Source organism: Choloepus didactylus, chromosome 8 (assembly GCF_015220235.1).
Source record: "Choloepus didactylus isolate mChoDid1 chromosome 8, mChoDid1.pri, whole genome shotgun sequence".
Classification (NCBI taxonomy): Eukaryota; Metazoa; Chordata; class Mammalia; order Pilosa; family Megalonychidae; genus Choloepus; species Choloepus didactylus.
Genome location: NC_051314.1, coordinates 73,894,372 through 73,912,607, shown reverse-complemented (window position 1 = coordinate 73,912,607; position 18,236 = coordinate 73,894,372). Strand labels below are relative to the sequence as shown.

General features: G+C 35.7%; 1 pseudogene; it reads right to left on the bottom strand.

Annotated features, from left to right (window-relative positions):
• Nucleotides 1–6,167: 6,167 nt before the first annotated feature.
• Nucleotides 6,168–18,236, bottom strand: part of LOC119542681 — a 44,574-nt pseudogene continuing 32,505 nt past the window's right edge.

Here is an 18,236-nt window from a genome sequence, read left to right as displayed (position 1 = left end):
TTAGTTTATTTTAGCTTTTTTTGTCGTATTCTAAGCATATGCCACAATTTATCCATTCTCTCCTACTTTTGGACTTTTAAGCTAATTGCAATTTTATGGCATCATAATGATACAGCAGTGAACATCTTGTCAAGTGTTTATATAGTACTGTGTACAGTGAATTTTTTCTCTATTATAGATTCTTTAGAACTTGTTAAAACATCTTTTGATGTTTAAGACCTGGTCAATTTGTGTAAATGTGCAATGTATATTTGAAAAGAATATGTATTTGATGTCTGCTGGGTGAAGGATTTCTGTAGATCTGGTAGTTCAAGTTGTGTTGTTTGAATTTTGTATATTTGTTTAACCTTTTCTGCTTGATCTATTGGTTTCTACAAAAATTTATTAAACGTGTATGTGTAAGGTAACATGCTTTTTTCCTTTTTATCATTACACCATCTCTCTTTATCTTTTATCTTTATTAATGTCTCCTGCATTATCAATATTGACATTCTACCCCAGCTTTCTTTTGGCTATTAGTATTTGTCTGATATATTATTTTCCTTTTATGTGATTTTTATTTTGAGAATGTTCCTTAGAAGTTTATCGATGGCTTTGTTTCTGTTTCAAATTTATCTGGAATTTTTTCCTTTTGACAGGAAAATTTAATTCATTTACATTAATGGTGACTAATGCTATATTTGTACTTATTTATACAATCTATTTAACCGGGTTTTTCTTTGTTTACTTTTTTAAATTCAGTTTTATTGAATATAGTCACATATCATACAGTCATCCATGGTGTACAATCAGCTGTTCATGGCACCATCATATAGTTGTGCATTCATCACCACAATCAATTTTTGAACATTTTCATTACTCCAAAAAGAATGAAAATAAACATAAAAAATAAAAGTAAAAAAGAACACCCAAATCATTCCATCTTCTCCATGCCACCCTATTTTTCATTTAGTTTTTGTCCCCATTTTTCTACTTATCCACCATGCCCTGGATAAAAGGAGTGTGAGCCACAGGGTTTTCACAATCACAGTGTCACATTGTGTAAGCTACATAGTTATACAATCGTCTTCAAGGATCACAGCTACTGGGTTGCAGTTTGACAGTTTCAGGTATTTCCATCTAGCTATTCCAATACACTAAAAACTAAAAAGGAATATCTATGTAGCACATAAGAATGCCCTCCAGAATGAGCTCTTGACTCCATTTGAGATCTCTCAGCCACTGAAACTTTTAGTTTGTTTCATTTTACTTCCTCCTTTAGGTCAAGAAGATTTTCTCAGTCCCACAATGCCGGGTCCAGGCTCATCCCTGGGAGTTCTTTGTTTACTGTTTTTAAAAAAATTTCTGCCTTTTGTTGCATGATCCAGACGTCTCTATTCCTCCCCACCCCCCTTTGCTGTTTTGGAGATTATATATTTATATTAGATTATGTAAGACTAAAAATATAATATTTTTATTCTTATATTGGCTGCCCTTAAAATTTACAATTTCCCTTAAAAATGATCATATTTAAAGATAATCAGCATCTCTATTATCCTCTGGAATAATTTAGGGATCTTAAAAAGTTTTAACTCCATTTCTCATCTCCCTACCTACCATATTACTTGTAAATTTTGTCTATTGCTTTAGTTCAACCTTGTTTTTATATCAAAATTAGTCAATGTTAATCTGCATTTACTGACATGCTTATCAATTTTTTTATTTGCTCATTGCTTTCTACTCTCTTTTCTTTTCTTCTGAGTTTAATTTCCTTTTTGCTGAAATGTGTCCTTTCGTAGTTCTTTCAGGGAGGATCTGTGAGTGTCAGTGTTCTCAGCCTCTGATTTTCTGAGCATGTTTTATTTCACATGTACTCCTTTGTCTTAATTTAGATGAGTAAAGAATTCTAGGTTGAAGTATTTCCCCTGAATACTATTAGATCATTGTTTTCTGGCAGACAATTTGCCATTTCATTGTAGATTATGTTTTTTCTCTAGATTACTTTTAAGATCTTTATATCTTTTAACTACTGCAGTGCCAGAGAGAACTTTTTAAACTATGGATTTTAAAAAATTTATTCTGTTTAGAAGTCAATATGCTCTTTCAGTCTTTGAATATTGTCTCTCCCTCATATACTCTGTTATCTCTTTTGGAATTCCTATTAGATATATCTTGGGCCTATTCATTCTGTTTTCCATTTCTCGACTTTCTCTCATAGTTCCCAGCTCTTCATCTCTTTTTACTGAATATGTACTTAGATTTATCTTCCTTAATTCTCTCCTTAGTTAGGCCTAATCCAAAATGCGTAGCTGTTTAGTTTTCTAGATGTTTATCTCATCCACCGAGTTCTGAATTCAGTGACTGTATTTTTCAGTTCTAAAATGGGAGTGCATCATGTCTGTGTCCTGCATCCTGTTGTTTCCTCTACACATTCTCTATAATCTCATCCATTTCTAATGACTGATAAGTCTTACTTTTATATTTTTGTTCCAGACCTTTCTCCTAAGCTTCTACTCATATACCCAATTGCTTATGTAAATATGTATCTAATAGACATCTCAAACTTAAATTATCCAAAATGAAACTCTTCATTTCCCTTGGATAACTATTCCTTTCCAGTCTTCTCCATTTCAGTAAGTGATGCTACTATTCACCCTGTAGATCAAGCCAGAGTGTGGGGCTTTATTCCGGATTCTTTTATCTCACCTTCTGCCCACAACCAAGTCTACAGCAAACTTTAATGTTTTAGCTTCTACTTCTTTCCTCTCTGTTTCCACCAAGCCACTTTCCTCTTTCACCTGGATGTGAATGCCTCTCTGCATTCCTCTGGTCTCCCTATGTCCATCTTGCCACTTACAAACCATTTTCTACACAGTCAACAGAGCCATCTATTAAAAATATAAACTGAATCATGTCACTAACTTGTTTGAAAACATGTTAAGATACGTGAGCTTTTCTCAAAGAGTAGTGAGGAAAATTGAAGAATTTTTTCAGGAGGTGATGGGCATAATTCAATTTGTAATAAAAATCTGTGAGTATGTGCTGGTTGGTTAAAGATAGATGATATTTCTACGGAGCAATTGGCTAGATATCTTAGGATGAACAATTGGATCAATAAACATCATCCCCAGATGAATAGCATAATTTTTGAAAATGCTTATTTCATAATGTAGTTATTCACTGGTATGTTTACAAGTAATAGATTCACTAAAATAAATTAAATTCTTATTTTCATGAACTTATTCACTGTGAATAAGAATGGAGAAAGGTGGAAAGAAGGTGCAAGAATAGGGACCAGTGAGAGAGACATTTACAATTTGACAAAACATGAATTCTGGCTCAAGACTTCTCCGATTTCAAGTCTCAGCTTAGATGTCATTGCCTCAGCACAATGTCTTTACAGTATGAAACATGTGGATAACCAACATTTAGTTGCATTAATAAAGATCAACCTTTAATTCTACCAGGGACAGACAATCCTGAGGTCCCAATGTAGTCTTGGTTTAAAGCAGCTGGGATTTGTTTGCTTTTCAAATTAGAGACATAGGTTTGTTTGGAAAAGTGATCTACATCTTTTTTACTATAAAAGCTCTGAATTAAAAAAAAAAAAAAAGATCAACCTTTATCAACTAACTGAAACATGGAGGCAAGGCACCTAGAAGCTTTCCTACCACTTATCTCTATCCTGTGCTCCTCATCTTTGTCCCCAAGATGTCCCCTCATGCCACCCCGACTGCCTTTGGGTGGTGGCATGTAGAGTTAACTATGGTGGGGTTTAAGGGCTGGACCACTCTCGGTAAGGGATCTGGCTATGGTAGTGATGAAAATTCCTAAGCAGTGATAGGCCTAGGGTGATGCTGCTGATGAGCTAAAGTGGGAATAATAATTTTATAATTACTTTGTAGTTAAGAAGTGCTTTATAGTTTGAAAGTGCTTTCTTATTTACTACTAAATTTGCATGTTACATTAACTCTGATGGAAATATTATCCCCATTTCACAGACAAGGAAAACAAGATTCCAACTGTGTAAATGAGTTGCCCCCATCTCACAGTTATGAATGGTGAATTGTAGGGCTTAAATTGTCTTCCTCTTTTCTTCATCCTTTTTCTAGAGAGAGTTCATCTCCCCCACCCCACCCCAGTGTTTTTTTTTCCCCCAAACACTTTCAAACCCAGTATTTATTTTTATAATTTATGATTTGTAATTATGAATTGAGAAAACCTCTAAAACCATTTCAGCCACAACTATTTGTACAGTTATACTAATATTGTGCTAATTACAAATTTATGAAAAATCCTGTCATGACCACTTGACAAAGTAGCTGTATTTATGTGAAATAAAAACCCTGCACTTACTAATAATTAGGCTCATTACTGAATAAAATTAGCTAATCTCAAAATAAGGTTTTTATTAGAAAAGATAATTTTGTGCTAAGATTTTGCAGATCAGTCAAGTTACTCCATCCACTGCAAAAGTAGATTTAATATCCACCCAAATCAAAGTCAAGAGTATTCGCCCTCCCATTCAATTTTCTAACTATATGTTATCTTCATAGCGTTAACAACAGCCAGAGTTTATATTATGTAGGGTGGTGAAAGCCCTAAAATACTACCTTTAGGCACATACTTCAAGGTTTGATTTCCCGGTGTGTGTGTATGGGGGGGGGGGGCAGAAGTTAACATACAGATTTATCCTGAGACCTGAGATATAAAGAACTTCAGGGCATACTTCAAGGCAAACAGCTGGTCTAAAAGTTTACTTATTTGCAGACATGAAATAAAAATGCACATACTTCTGGACAGAAGTCCTTTTCAGTCAACTTCTATGCAGGACATTAATAAAAACTTGTGATACCAGATGACATATTCATTAAGATCCACTACTCGAGGCAAAGTCCATTGCTATTGCTAGAATCAAAGGCTTTTAAGAAGTCTTGGAGATATTTCATTTTTCAGTTGTAGTTAATTCTTTATGACTGTACAAATGACATTTTACATCACACAGAGCACTAACAAAAACCTCTGATACTGTATCTCTCCCATGCTTAGGGTTACTGGAAAATATTGACAAATTTAGCATTTAAAATTTAAACTATTTGTGGGCAAACCTAAGTAGATAATATAACATGAAGTAATTTGTGAACCTGGAATGTGAGTAAACTGGGACATGGAAATGAGTTTATGAGTGAGCCTAGTTGACCACCCAGCATTTGAATTTCAACATTGCTTTGTTGTGTCTACACAGCATTATGACTAAAGTAACTCTGAATAGGTGGTAAAACTTTGTTTCCTTGTGAAAGATGGCTTTATAGAGAAAGCCAGCTACTAGTGCTAGCAATGAAAGAGGTCTAAATAAGTGATACTTAACTGTAAAATAGAAGTTATGTATTAGATAAGAACTAATGTGAATAAGTCTATTATGTGCTCTTTCACTGGGTATGCTACGTAAGTTGAAGATTTCCATAGGACAAGACAGAAAAATTGACTAGATATATTTAATAGAATAAATAAATGCTACGTTTAGCATTTGGACCAAGCTCACTTTTGTGCATGCACATACACATAAGGACAAGTTTCTTAGCCTTCCTTGAACAATATGACAACCATACACCTGGAGAAAAAGATGATTTATTTTCAAGTATGTTTCCTGGGACTAGCAGTAAGTTCTCTCAAATTAAGAGTGGTTAAACCAGGCTAGCACCAGGGAGACTTAAAACTTCAGAGAAGGTGAATGACATTACAAAACAGAAAATGTGCCAATCTGATTATGTGGAATTAAATTACTTTTGTAAAACGGATAAAATCCAGATTTATACCAAAGAGATTTAAAAAGTTATATTTTTTAAAAAATTCTTTAGACTATCATTTTGCAATCCTACACAAAATAAGATTGCTGGCTTATAATGAAATGCTTTAAGTTTCAGAGATATGAACAAACAAAAGTGAACTGAAAACACAGTTTGTATAAATTGAAACTCAGAAATGAAAAGAACTCCCTTGAAGAAAGGAATAGTGAAATTCAGTATGTATTCTCATTAATATGCTAGAAAATTGTTTTGTGGACAGTTGATATTGACTGGCAATGCTAAACTGTCATCTTGTACCTTTAATCAATGCTAAGTCATGTCTGAGACAAGTCCTTCCTTGATAGATCATCTCCGGCTAGCTTTCAGAAGTTTTTTGATGGCTTAAGATGCAGTGTCAATTGAATCTTCCTTCCTGCCCTGAAGAGACTCACTGCTGATGGATAATAATTCTCAAAGTTCCTTATTTTCAAGCTTTAATTGGGCTAGTTTTTCCTGCATCTTACAAAACTGGTCATCATCTACCTGAACAGCTTTCCCCATCACAGCTCCCATTTCACAGATTCTGTCAATCTGACTCTCAATTTCTGCAGAGTGGGACTGGTGAACTTTCAGGACTGGTTCAGCATCCTCTGCTTTCTCAGGAACCTTTAACTGTAACATCTGTTTTCTGTACTTGCTCATGGTGAGTTCCAAGGCATCTTGGTGTACCTCCAAGGAAACGCATAGCTCTCTGCTTTCCTGCTGCAATTCTCTAATTGTGTGTTCTCTTGGGACAGCAGAATGTGTGCTTTGTATTTGGACATGTCCTTCATGTCTATGCATCCTCTTGACATTGGTTTGAAAGCACTGCCCCTGCCTCCCACATAGCTGCCACCTGCCGGTGTAGCGACGCCAACTGATCCACCAGTGATTCTCCAGCAGTGTCTTAGCATCTGTCCCCCAATGTTTTTTTAATCTTTGCCAGTAGTCCCTACTCAAATTGATCAGAGTTTTAAAATGATCTTGAAAGAAAGAGAGAAAAGAACTTTACAAAACTTCAAAACGTCGTTGTAGGGGGATGAAGCCTATTGTCTAAGCTAATCAATCAAATAAGGGCATGTGACATATCTTCTTTTACAATTTCAAGGAAAATTTTCCAGGCATTTATTTTGTTACTTCTTGATTAATTTATTCTTTTCTTCATGGTTTTATGTGTTGAATTGTGTCCTCCAAAAAGATATATCAAGTCCTAACCAACAGTATCTCAGAATGTGACTTTATTTGCAAGTAGGGTTGTTATAGGTATAAATAGTCAAGACGAGGTCATACTGGAGTAGGGTGAGCCCTTCCAGGATTGTGGTGTCCCCATGAGAAGAGGAGAAGAGACAGAGACAGGGGTGGACAGGAGAGAAGGCCATGTGAGGTTAGGCAGGGACTGGAGTGAAGCACCTACAAGCCATCGAATGCACGGACTGCCGGCTACCACCAGAGGTAAAGAAAGAGACTTTCAGGGCTGTCACACAGAGCACCTCACTGGCACCTTCCTTTTAGATGTCTAGTCTTCAGAACTGCAAGCAAATAAATTTCTGTTGTTGTAAACCACCCTGTTTGTGATAATTTATTGTTGTGGCCCTATGAAATGAATACAGATGGAAACACAGTGCTCAGCAGATAGGCGGTACGTGGTAAGTATGCACTGAGTTATCATTGTAAACAACTGCCATTGTACACTGAGTCCTCTGTGTAGAGGCATGAAAGCCACTTTGCCTCTTTCCTGAATGACTTGAAGCTACCGTGCTTTTATTGGCTTAGTTATGTCTGTGTTTGCCCTTGTTAGGCTGTTATCTGCTATATCTTTGCATTTATAGCAATATTCCTCTTATCCCTTTGCTAACTGGATAGTTTTTAATCATCTGTAGTCTATGAAACCAAATATTCAAGTTTCTTGGAATTACATTTGCAACAGGAGTGAATGGGACCTGAGTGCCAAAGCGGCTATTCTAAGATTACAGGGCATGGATTTTATGATAATCACAAGAAAGGGCTTCCTGCCTCCAGAGTCTCAAACCCTTGAACACATGTTCCCTAAGGTGGCCAGAGCAGTCTTTCAACAATGGAGGTCTGTGCATATCACCCCTCTTAATAAAGACCTTCCATGGCATCCTGTGATCTTTAGGATCAGAGCCAAGCCCCCTCGAATGCTTTACAAAGATTTTATCCCCCACACCCACTCTATGATCCGACCAACCTAAATTATATGCAAACATTCCAGCAGTGTCCTCCCGGTTCATGGTGTCATGCCTTCCTTATATGGTGTTTCTTCAGCCTGAAACATTCTTCTTTCAGTTCTCGAGAACCTAACTGCTACTCACTATCAACATTCAGTTCAAGTGTTCTTTTATTGGAAGAAATACATATCTACCTTCCTTCTCCCCGCTACCCCACCTACTGTGGGATGAGGTAGAAGCCCCTCTATCTTGCTATGCCTCCCTATCACAGATCAGACTTATTGCATGGAATGCAAACTCTTTGTGGACAAGACCTGGGTCTTTCATTTCATTGTCTAGCACTGTTCCTGCCTCAAAGAAGGCATATCACTGGTGTTCACTGAATGACTTGAATTGGACACCCATGTCTCATGAAATGATTTATGGCAAAGTAAATCAATGTACAAATACAGGGTACTACTACTGTTTTAGCTGATCAGGTACCTTTCTCAGGTAAGGCTGTGTGTGCTATGGCAAGTTCAGTTTGTTAGTTGATGTCCTCTGAATTAACTAGATGTCACTGTATTATCAATGTAATTTTTGATATTTTAAAATGAACTTATGATAATAGAATTATTTCTTTTTGTTATTTATTTGAGTGGCTCTTATTAACATAAGTTCTTCTAGTGTTATTATTTTAATTTATTATTTTATTTCTTCTACTTTACTGCACTTGCTTTTTTAATACAAAAAGGGAGAGTTGAAATTATTTGCATGAGTGTTAGGCCATGATGGCCCAGTAGCAGACACACTCAGATTGGATCTTGTGTATTCAGACTCCTTGATGGATGCTTAAAATGCTAGGGGCTTGTTTCTCCTCAGGGGCTAAAGTTATAGGACCAGAAGGCGAGATAAACTTAACCCTAAATTAATGTGCTGCCTATATATTTTAATGAGAAGCCTAAAATCCCTGCAGACATTGCTTTTGCAAGTCACTGATTTTGAACTCTGTTGCTGTGTCAGACTGCTCATAGAATATTAAAGCCTAGTTGAGCCTTAATTTCAAGAAATATGAACCAAACTGTAAATGAGGATTTGAAGAACTGCTGAACTGTGGAAGATAGCTTCTTTACAGTTACCGAGACATGCAAATAGCGAGCAGTTTCTGATAGATGTTTTTGAACTAACCTGCCATATTTTATAAATGGACAGGCGTTATCAGTGGCCATGATAGCTATATTTAGATGTCTGATCAGCATCTGAAATGTGATGTCAAACAGAACTTTCAATTTCAACCCCTTCTTCCCCAAACTAATCACCCCAAATTTTATATCTCAATAAAATCAGCTACCAGCTGCTCAAGCCCCAAATTTAAAAGTTGTTTTTAATTTCTTCCTTTACTTCTCTCTATATGTGCAATCCACCAGCAAGTCCTGTCGTTTAACTCTCCAGAAAGTAGTCTGAATCTTTCTTTGCCTTTCCAGCTTCTCTGCTACCACCTTGGAGTAAATCATCATCATTTCTCACCCGTCCACTTTACAATAACCTCTAACTGGTCTCCCTGCTTTCCAGATATCCTGGCTCTGGAGCATGTGCTACTAACTAACAGTTCTAGTTTGCTCTCTCTTGTTTGCTTCTCACTGCACTCAGAATAAAATCCAAACTCCTTACCATTGCTCTTTGGAAACATGGAGCTCATTGGGAGCCTTGGTGGAAAGTTTTAGTGGAGTTGTACCATTGAATGTTATGCTGCTGAGATAGAGGGGTGAGTGGCAGTTAGAAATTGTGGATAGCAAGTCATTACTTCCAGAAAGTTTGATATGAAGGGGATGAGAGTGGTGGTTGCTACAAGAGAAGTCATAATGGTCAAGAGAGTGGTGTGTGTTTCTTTGGGAAAGAGGAGACCCAAGCAAGCTCAAATGGAAAAGGAGATAGAATAGGAAGTGTGAAACATGGGAAAAAGAAATGAATGGGTAATGTCTCTGAAGGGGTGACAGGAGGCGGTGGTTTAGCCTTAGACTCTGCAATAGTTATCTAAATTGCTGAGTAATAAATTGCCTTAAAACATGGCCTCTTAAAACAGTAAACATTTATTGTCTCACAATTTCTGAGGGCCAGAAATCAGAGGGTTTCTTAAGTGGGTAGTTGTGGCTCAGGGTCTCTTAGGAGGCAGCAGTGAAGCTGTTGGTCAGAGCTACGGTGTCTGAAGCTTGCGGCTAATGGCCAGAAGCTTCAGTTCCTCCTGACAAGGGGCTCCCCACAGGGCTGCTCATAACAAGGTTTACTTAGAGCATGAAGCTGCAGTGTCTTATAACCTAATCTTGGAACGACATGCCATCACTTCTGTCATATACTATTCACACCGATTAACTCTGGTAAGTGTGGGAGGGAAATATACAGGGGTATGAACACCAGGGGGTGAAGATATATTGGGGTGCATCTTAGAGTCTGGCTGCCACAGACCCCTAAAGTAATGTTCCGGTTTGCTAATGCTGCCAGAACACAAAACACCAGAAATGGATTGATTTTTATAAAGGGGGTTTATTTGGTTACACAGTTACAGTCTTAAGGCCATAAAGTGTCCAAGGTAATGCGTCAGCAATCAGGTACCTTCACAGGAGGATGGACAATGGCGTCCAGAAAACCTCTTTAGCTGGGAAGGCACATGGCTGGCGTCTGCTCCAGAGTTCTGGTTTCAAAATGGCTTTTTCCCAGGACATTCCTCCCTAGGCTTCAGCTCCTCAAAAATGTCACTCTTAGTTGCTCTTGGGGCATTTGTCCTCTCTTAGCTTCTCAGGAGCAAAAGACTGCTTTCAAAGGCTGTCTCCAAAATGTCTCTGTAAGCTGAAGCTCCTCTCTCAGCTCCTGTGCATTCTTCAAAGTGTCCCTCTTGGCTCTAGCAAGCTTGCTCCTTCTGTCTGAGCTTATACAGTGCTCTAGTAAACTAATCAGGGTCCACGCTGAATGGGCGGGGCCACACCTTCACAAAAATTATCCAGGTTTATCACCCACAGTTGGGTGGGGTGCATCTCCATGGAAACAACCTAATCCTAATGTTCCAACTTAATCAACACTAATATGTCTGCCCCCACAAGATTTCATCAAAGAACATGGCTTTTTCTGGGGGATATAATATATACGAACTGGTACAAGTAGCATCTTGCTTCTGTATATACAGAGTGTGAGAGAAACGGAAGGGTGTTGAGAGAGAAAGAGAAAGAGAGCTAACTTTCTGGCCCCCAGGTTTTTCAGCAAAGTGGGAGGTAAAGTCATTTCTGAGAGTGAGAAGGTAGGAGACAGAATTTTGAGAGGAAAGTTGAGTATAATGAGAGCACAGATGAGATAGGAAGCCAAAAATGTACAGAAGCACCAACCTGCCTGATTCTGCAATTTTCCCCCCTCAGCTGTAGCGAAGCAGAAATGGAGAAACCAGATAATTGGTGTGAGCCAGGATGGGGCTTTTGTTCAAAGGATGTGGTCCAGGTACAAGAAGACAAGAAAGCTGTGAAAAATATCGGAGGAGTGACTGGAATAATCCATCATCAAGCTGGAAGGAAAGACTTGAAACCAAAGGAAGCTAAAAGATGGTGAGAAAATGGAGGAGTCAAGGAACTTACAGTTTTAATATGGTTGAAGTGAAGGTAAAATTAGAGGGGAAAGGGACTTTGGAGTTCAAGATATTCAATATAGAGGATATGAGGAAAATATTTTAGGAAAATGTTTTTAAAATGAACTAAATTTAGAAAAACCTACATTTGCATATCCCACACAAAATAGAATTATTATTTAATCGATCAACATGTATTTGTTGAGCATTTACTATAGTCCACAAATTTATGAGTTCCTATGGGGGATAAAATCAACTAAAGTACAATTTCTTCTACTCAAGTCTCCACCACACGATTTTTGATTTACCAAAGGATTTTTTTCGCTCTACTAGAGTCCACCACAGGTTTTGTGAAATAATAAGTGATTTCCAACATGAGTTTATTATTAAGGAATTTGAAATATATAAATTGGTTTTGTATACTCATTTAAAAAAATGTCTTGTGTAAAGTAAATGTGGGTTCTTTCTGGGTGTTACTAGTTTGGATAATATTTGAGAAAATTACATTCTTAAAATAAACTGTTAGCACCTATATAGAAGAGTGGTTTACAAAGTGTGGTTCCCAGAACAGTACTACAGGCTTCACCTGGATACTTGTTAGAAATGCAAATTCTAGGGTCCCTCCTGAGATCCACCGCATCAGAGATTGTGGAGTCAGGATTTTCATCCCACTCAAGTCTGAGAACTAGTATAGAAGGTATACAATATCAACAACCTCCAAAACAGAAAATCAGATAGGATGAAACTTCCTCCTCGGGTTTTAGTTATTACTTCAGAATTACTGATGAAAGCCCTTTTTAACATTGTCAAAGATAGCTCAGTGAAAACATAATACTATTTAATGCTACCATTATTTTCTGGCACATTTTAAGACATTTATAGTCAGCTTTTTATAAACTTCCTCACAGACACCTTTCTCTAACATTTCATGGTGTAAAGTCCACCAAAGAAAGTAAAAGCCCTATTCTAAAAGAAATAATTCCTCTTTATAATGCCTATTTGTAATGGTTGAAATTATGATTCAGGACTTTCTTCTAGATAATGGATTTGGCCATTTTATTGTCCATGAACAACTATTCATTTTAGCCAGGAAAACAGAGTTCAAAGTAGATGTAGTCCAAATACTCTTATTAGCCTCTCACTAGCTTGATAGTAGCAACTATTTGAATGTAGCATCCTACATATAATTCTATATATACTATTTTTCTTAAAACCTTGCAGAAATTTTAAAAAAATCAGTTTTTCAAATTTCAGTTTTCCAAAATAGAGGAACATTTTGTTTATTCAGCAAAGCTGGGAAAGTAAGTAGTCCATGCAACTGAATTTTCTGGATACTCAATCCTATCTTTGTTTCTTTAGCTATTACTTTTTAGATTTATATCAATAAAATCAGAAGATTATATGGTTGGGTGACCAAAGTTTGGTTTTTCACTTTTGCAGCTGTTTTTAATACATTTTTTCATCTTTGTTTATTCTAATTCAATACATATTTATTCATTCAGTTTTCTTGATATTTCTAAATGCCCGTATATTTGGTGGTGTAAGAGAGCGTTTTTACTAATTTAATTTTTTAATCTCAAATTACATAGCCAGAGTTTATGTATAGATTATTGTTAAAAGTTCTACCTGTAGTGCTTTGAACTCATTACCATTTATTTACCTGTAAATATTCTTAGTTGAGAAGACCTACCAGTAATATTTTTTCCTTTGGTGCATTATTTGGTAATGTATCCTTTGTAGCACCACAGTATAAAATGCATAATTAGAGCTGCATAACAGCTGCAATGGTTTTGCATTTACTGAATGTCAACTGCTCCCATTACTGCTTTTGCAGGGTTATGTTTGGGTTTTCACAGATGATTTTTCTTTGTAAATCACATTCTACATAAATGACTTTAAAAAACCCTATCCTTGTTTATTAATATTAGCATGAAATAATCTAAATTTCTTGAACTTATCCCAACATTTTGCAGAGCTTTCTAATTTTTTTTTGCAAATTTGCATGATTAGTAAGACCTACTGGACCTCAAATGGAAATAGCAAATGCAGTGCTTCAGGGAAGCTGGGAAGAGCCAAATTTCAATTCCTTTATCAGCAAAGAAAATGAACCTTATTCCAGGGAAGGATGAAGCAGATATTGTCAGTGGTGAGGAAAGAGAAAAATGAACTATGGAATTAAGATTTAAAATTCACAGCATGAATCTGAATATTAGAGAATAACTTATACATTGACCCTTCTGGTGTTCAACAGAGAGAAACATCAATTTGCATTTCATTAAATATTAGAAATCAGGTAAGGAGGACCAGTTTTTTTCCTCGTAGAAACAGTCTTACCACATTACCTTTTTTTTTTTTTTTGTATTTCATAATTTAAATTTTAATGTTTTATTTTACAATGGTATTGAAATGAATCAGAATAATGAATGAAAAACAGTCATTTTCTACCATTTAATATGAAATTCAGCAAATATCTTGCTTGTTTTAAAAGAGAATAATTTTTTCAGGAAAAAAATATTTATTTATATATTAAATTATTATTATTATTTTTTTCATTTTTATTGAGATTGTTCAGATACTATACAATTATCGAAAGATCCAAAGTGTACAATCACTTGCCCCTGGGTACCCTCATACAGCTGTGCATCCATCACACTTAATTTTTGTTCAATTTTTAGAAACTTTTCATTACTCCAGACAAGAAATAAAGTGAAAGATGAAAAAAGAAAAAAAGAAAAGGAAACTCTAATCCTCCCCTATCCCTAACCAACCCCCCTCAATTGTTGACTCATAGTATTGATATAGTACATTTGTTACTGTTTATGAAAAAATGTTGAAATACTAGTAACTGTAGTATATAGTTTGTAAAAGGTATATAGTTCTTCCCTATATGCCCCTCTATTATTAACTTCTAATTGTATTGTCATACATTTGTTCTGGTTCATGGAAGTGATTTCTAGTATTTGTACAGTTGATCATGGACATTGCCCACCATAGGATTCAGTTTTATACATTCCCATCTTTTGATCTCCAACTTTCCTTCTGGTGACATATATGACTCTGAGCTTCCCCTTTCCACCTCATTCACACACCATTCGGCGCTGTTAGTTATTCTTACATCTTGCTACCAACACCCCTGTTCATTTCCAAACATTTAAGTTCATCCTAATTGAACATTCTGCTCATACTAAGCAACCACTCCCCATTCTTAAGCCTCGTCCTATATCTTGGTACCTTATATTTCATGTCTATGAGTTTACATATTATAATTAGTTCCTATCAGTGAGACCTTGCAATAATTGTCCGAATGTGTCTGGCTTATTTCACTCAGTATATTGCCCTCGAGGTTTTCTCATCAACCCATTTTTTTTAATATGGTTTTGTTCACTCACCATACATTCCATCCCAAGTAAATAGTCGATGGTTTTCTGCATGGTCATACATTTATGTATTCACCACCTTCACCACTATCTGTATAAGAGCATCTACATTTCTTCCACAAGGCAGGAGGGAGAGTCAAAGAAGGTAGAGAGGCAAAAGAAAGAGGAAAAAAAAAATGACAGCTAGGAAGCAGCAAAAGGAAAAATAACCTTAAATCAAAGTAGAATAAAGAATCAGACAATACCACCAATGTCAAGTGTCTAACATGCCTCCCCTATCCCCCCCTCTTATCTGCATTCACCTTGGTATATCACCTTTGTTACATTAAAGGAAGCATAATACAATGATTCTATTAGTTACAGTCTCTAGTTTATGCTGATTGCATCCCTCCCCCAATGCCTCCCCATTTTTAACACCTTGCAAGGTTGACATTTGCTTGTTCTCCCTCGTAAAAGAACATATTTGTACATTTTATCACAATTGTTGATTACTCTAGATTTCACCAAGTTTTTGTGCAGGGGTTTTGAAATATCTATAAAATTACATTACAATAAATATGATAGCAGTTTCGATTCGATAGGGACTCAGAAATTATATAATCCACTGCCCTTGTTCTGCAAATGATGAAACAAATATCCAAGGAGGTTATATTGCCCTCCTCAAAGTCACGTAGTTCATTGATACTAAAGATGACTCAGCAGATATCTTGAGTTTCTTTCCCTTTTTTTTGACAGGATTCCTAAATAGTGTTTCTGCCCAATTCTCTCTTTTCCTTCTGGGACTCCAAATAAAATATATGTTATACATATGTATTCTCTGTGTCTCTTACCCTGTCTTCTGTATTTTCCATCCTTTTGTCTCTCTGTGCTTCATTGTAGTTAGTTTATTCTGACGTATTCTAGTTCACTATTTTTTTTCTTTGATTGTATCTAATCTGCTTTTAAAATGGTTGGTTCTTAATCTTGGTTACTGTTGTTGCAAATTTACTCTGTAATCTTTCAGTTGCTAACTTTCTGCTTGAAATATAAATCTTATCTGTTATCTCCTTGAACATCTTAAGCAGATTTATTTAAAAATCTGTGTCTAAAATTCTAATATCTAAAGCCCCTATAGATCTGTTTTTACTCTGTTGATTTTGCTAGTTTTTGTTCATGTTGCTTGTCTCTTTGAATGCCTGATTGGTTGTGCCTAGACTTTGTATTAAAAATTATTTGTGGCAGTAATTTGTGTTCTAGGATGAAGGTCCCTTTACCTTGAGATAATTTGCTTCTGCCAGGACCCTGAGTATACTAGTCTAGGATCTCCTTACTCAAATTTTAGGAATTCAGATTTTTTCTGGTACATCTAGAAGATTTAAAGATGGATTGTAGTCTCTTCAAGGGTGACTTACCTCCAGTTTTCTCCTTATGTATATGATGCAGATCTTTGGAACCCAATCCAAAACTCTAGGGGAGTTACCTGAATGCCCACATTTTGCAAAATTGGAGTATGGGTTCCAAACTTTCATCCCACTTGGTCCCACTAGATAAAGAGCCTGTCAAAAGTGCTGCTTGGCTTTCAGTTACTTCTGGAATTTGTCCTAGGCAAAAGTGAATTTAAAGGAGAAACTCACTTCTTCCTATTCCAAGATGTGGGCTTAGTTATTCACTATTTTAAGTCTCTGATACCTTTAAGCAGATGTTTTTAATATTTTACCATCTTTTCTGTTGTCCTCAGTAAAGGAGTTGGTTCAAATTACATAATCAAAGTAAATTTGATTAAATTACTCCGTTATTAGAAGTGAAAGTCACCTTTTCCTTTTTTTAGGGTTTTCAATTTTCAAAGTAATAATCATTATTTCAGAAAATTTTCAAATATCTAAAAGTAGAAAGAAGACTAGAAAATCTCTTACAAACTCACTTCTTAATGATATTTTGTACATTTCCTTCAGTCTGTTGTCTCTTCATATTTATCATATTGCTTATGCTATAGTACAGCTACTATATATACTTTTCATCTTTTAAAAACTTAACCTATGTCATATGCATTTCTATGCTATTTTGCAATATTCCCATTTATCATTTTGCTAAATGCATGGCCCACTCATCGGATGCACTTCAGTTTATGTAACCATTGTCTTATGTTAGTCATTTAGATTATATTCAATTTTTCCCCATTATAAATGAAACTTTAGCAAACATATCCGTGCTCAAATTATTTTGTTTCAAAACTAGGATTATTAATTTAGATTGGATTCTTAGAACTGGAATTGTTGGGTCAAGGGCATCCATATTTTTAAGGCTCCTGAAAGATACTGCTAAATTATCTTTGCTAAGAAAAGTTAGGCTGCTTTTTTTTTTTTTTTAAACTCTTTGCCCAGAGTTCTTCCTACTGCTTTGCCATATTGTTGTTGGTCCAATCTTGTTTTTAACTTTTGTGTCAACTTTAGGATAGTTTAATATAACAAGAATGATACTGAAAGACTAATTTTTAACCACATTGTGAGTGTGACTAAAATGGAATGGTTTTTCTTGGCAAGAAGTAAATAATTAGGTGACATCATTTCTTGCAATGCCAGTTTACTGATGACCCTTTTGATGCCATTTTATGTATTTTATTTCATTCATATCTAGTATAATTGACTTTGATTTTGACAAATTTCAGAATTCCACATTTCTTTAAGAAATAGCTATCATACCTTTGTATTTCCATATATATATATATATATATATATATTTGGCTATTTTGCATGACTAAATTGAGGAGGGGACATAGATGGTGACAGAGCATTGAAGCACATGAGGTAGGAGATCACAGTTGAGTCTCTCCTCTGACTTTCTTCCCTCTAATCCTTCGTTTCTTCCTTTGTAAAAAAGGAATGAACTGAGCTGTCTTGTGCTTATAGCTATCTGATGTTTAAGTGGACTCATCACCAAACCTTCTTCTGGCCATGTTTGAAGGGGGTGGGGGCAGATTTAAAAATCTTAAAACAGCAAAAATAGCAAAAACAAACAAACAACAAAAAACCCCAAAAAACAATCTTTTCTTTCAATAATACTGTGAAATTAAAGTATCAAGTATTGTGAAAGTACATCAAACTCCTAGAATGTGGGGCAATATTTAATAAAAAATAAAGATAAGCAAAACTGTTTGAAAAATGCCTTATTTGTGTAATTGTAGATTCAGGCTTGCTAGTTATCAAGGTGAAGAACATTAAGTTATTGTGCAGTATCTAAACGTCATTGGCAGTATCTAAATGTCAGGACATTTTTTGTTTGATGTGCTGGGCCTAATTTATAT